A 2,997-nucleotide genomic window follows, 5' to 3' on the forward strand; every position below is an offset into this window, starting at 1 on the left:
AGAGAGTTGTTGTGAATAACGGTCTGAGGTACTCTGAATGGGGGGAAATTAAAAACGGAGTCCCCCAAGGTTCAATTCTGGGTCCTTTGTTGTTTTTGTTGTATATAAATGACTTGCCCTATATCATATCGAACAAGTCAAACCCCGTTATTTTTGCTGATGATACTAGCATAGTCATTACTAACCCTAGGTCTGCTGATTATGAATTCAAGGCTTCTTTAATATTTAAAAACATAAATGATTGGTTTCAAGATAATTTATTGTCATTAAATTTTGAGAAAACACATTTTATCGAATTTCTGACTAAGAACCGCCAGCCGATGGATATTCATATTGATGATGATGATGATTGGATTGTTAACACTACAAATACTAAGTTTCTGGGGCTTATTATTGATAACACATTGTCTTGGAATGGACATGTGGAATGGTTAATGTCTAGATTGGGCTCCGCATGTTACGTGATTAGAGCCCTAAAATCTTACATGTCTCAGGGTACATTAAGAATGATTTACTTTTCTTACTTCAAGTCAATTATGACCTATGGTTTGGTTTTCTGGGGTATTTCCCCTTATAGTATTCATATCTTTAGGTTGCAAGAAAGGGCGATTAGAATTATAATGAACTCTGGGAGCAGAGACTCATGTAGGGAATTGTTCAGGGAACTGGAAATTTTACCCCTTCAATCTCAGTATATATTTTCTCTTGCAATGTTTGTGGTTAATAATAAAGATCAATTTAAGTTAAATTCTGAGTTATATAATAGGAATACAAGATATAATAATAAATTCCATTATCCTACATGTAAGTTGACTGTATTTCAGAAATGAGTGTATTACCATGGTATTAAGGTTTTTAATTGGCTTCCTCCTAATATAAGGAACCTGGCTCAACATTTTAAAATTGTTTTAAGAAGATTTTTGTTGATGAACTCATTTTATTCCTTGGAAGAATACTTTGATTGTAAATTTGACTCCAATAATTAACTGTGATTATGGTACTGAATAATGTAATGAGTCTTATATTGTTATTTCTATGTAGTGTTATTTGTATTATCAATGACTAATTCCTTATCCTATATGTAGTGGATTTATGGAATGTAAATAAATGATGATGATGAGGCATAGATGGGATGATAATATTTAAGTGGCTCTTAAATATGGTGTTAAGGAATAAACTGAATACAACTAACTTAGGGAATCCCAGAGCCACGTGAACAACATCAGTACACCTTCAAGTTCGATAAAAGACACTGAATTTCTTGAACAGATGAAAAACTATCAGCTTCAAAAGAAGCATTTGCATCATGCAGTTTATTTTTCAAATATAGCTCTGCCCAGTGTAGCTTAGTGTGACACAACATTGATTGCATAGCTAGTGATAAACACTAATTCAGAAAAAAAGTGTTCAAAAAAACAATACATGGATTACACCAGGAATAATGAAATCCTGTAAACATAAAAGAGAAATCTACAATGAATTAAGAAACAATAAGGATCCTAATTTTAGAGTTTATTATAGAAATTATTCTAAACTACTGAGTACTGTTATAAAAAAGGCAAAAAGAATGGAGTATGATAAATGTATCCTATACTCCCACAATAAAATAAAAACTACTTGGGGTATTATAAAGAAAGAAGTGGGTAGGAGTACAAGCAGGATAGAAATCAGTGCAGTAAAAATAGATGGTAAAATATTGAATAATCAACAAGAGGTTGTAGGGGAGTTTAATAAATATTTTGCCAATGTTGCTGATAAAATAAAAAGACATGTTAATAAAAATTCCATACCTATGAATGATCAAAAAAATGAAGTAAATTTTATGCATTATATGAATCAAGATTTTATAAACTCATATCCAAATATAAATTATAACTGCTCTACAATTAAAGAAATAGAGAATATAATAAAATCTCTTAAACCAAAAAATTCTTGTGGATATGATGAGATATCATCTATTATTTTAAAATTATGCTCGCCATTTATAATTTCACCTATAAATTACATATGCAATAAAATGTTAAGGGGAGGAGTTTTTCCTGATAGACTAAAATATGCGATAATAAATCCTCTGTATAAGAATGGTGATACATGGGATGTGACTAATTATAGACCCATATCACTCTTGACATCTTTCTCAAAAATATTTGAAACTATAATATATACAAGAACTTTAGAACATCTTAATAAGTATAATATCCTAAGTAGTGAACAATATGGATTTAGGAAAGGATTAAAAACAGATAATGCAATTTACAAATTGACTACAGAGATTTTAAATTCTATGAACAACAAACAATTAGTGGCAGGTGTTTTTTGTGATTTAGAGAAAGCCTTTGACTGCGTTGATCATGATATTTTGTTGACCAAACTTAAATTTTATGGTATTACTGGGAAAGATCAAGCACTTTATGAATCTTATTTAAGTAACAGATATATCAGAACAGTAATACATAAGAATGATGTAAATACAGTATCCTCAGAATGGCTCAATATTAGGCAGGGAGTGCCACAAGGGTCGGTATTGGGACCTTTGTTGTTTCTCATATATATAAATGATTTGCCTAAAGTATTAAATAGATTTTCTACACCCGTAATCTTTGCTGATGATACTAGCATTTTATTTTCACATTCTAATATAAATGATCTTAGTAGGAATATTCTTACAACAATTGAAATTTTAAATAGATGGTTTAGAGCAAATAAACTATCCCTGAATTTTAATAAGACACATTGTATTCAATTTAAAACCAAGGCAACAATATCAGATACTTTTACAATAAATTATAACAATAATTTTATNATGGTAACAGAGTTTCGTGTAGAAACATATTTAAAGAGTTAAACATTTTACCATTTGCATCGCAATACATATTTTCATTGTTAATATTTGTATTGCAGAATAAACATCTTTTTTCATCAAATATTGACTCTCATGCTATAAATACCAGACATAGACAAGATCTTTATCTACCTCAAGCTAACTTAACTAGTTTT

The sequence above is a fragment of the Cryptotermes secundus genome, unplaced genomic scaffold, assembly GCF_002891405.2.
Source record: "Cryptotermes secundus unplaced genomic scaffold, Csec_1.0 scaffold776, whole genome shotgun sequence".
In the NCBI taxonomy this organism is placed as follows: domain Eukaryota; kingdom Metazoa; phylum Arthropoda; class Insecta; order Blattodea; family Kalotermitidae; genus Cryptotermes; species Cryptotermes secundus.